This window comes from Penaeus monodon, chromosome 15 (genome assembly GCF_015228065.2).
Source record: "Penaeus monodon isolate SGIC_2016 chromosome 15, NSTDA_Pmon_1, whole genome shotgun sequence".
NCBI lineage: Eukaryota > Metazoa > Arthropoda > Malacostraca > Decapoda > Penaeidae > Penaeus > Penaeus monodon.
Window position 1 is genome coordinate 33,653,861 of NC_051400.1, and position 218 is coordinate 33,654,078.

Sequence of the window (218 nt, forward strand, 5' to 3'; positions counted from 1 at the left end):
AAAGAGGGGAGTTACGAAATAAAAGACATGGGGATTAATAGATTAAAGAGAGGAGGATTAATAGAAAGAAGAGGGGGGGTGAAAATAAGGGAGAAAAGAAGATGGAGGGAGTATAAGGATGAAGGAAATAGCCAGGATGGAAGGAAGTTGGTGGAAGGTAAACATACAGAAATTTGGTTAAGAAGGATAAGTACGAAATATGGATATGACAACTGAAG

The 218-nt window shown here is 38.1% G+C and overlaps 1 protein-coding gene across 1 annotated transcript in view; it reads right to left on the reverse strand.

Moving 5' to 3' along the window:
* LOC119582338 overlaps window positions 1-218 on the reverse strand; it is a gene marked incomplete at its 5' end in the record, with an annotated part of 3,423 nt that overhangs the window by 1,530 nt on the left and 1,675 nt on the right.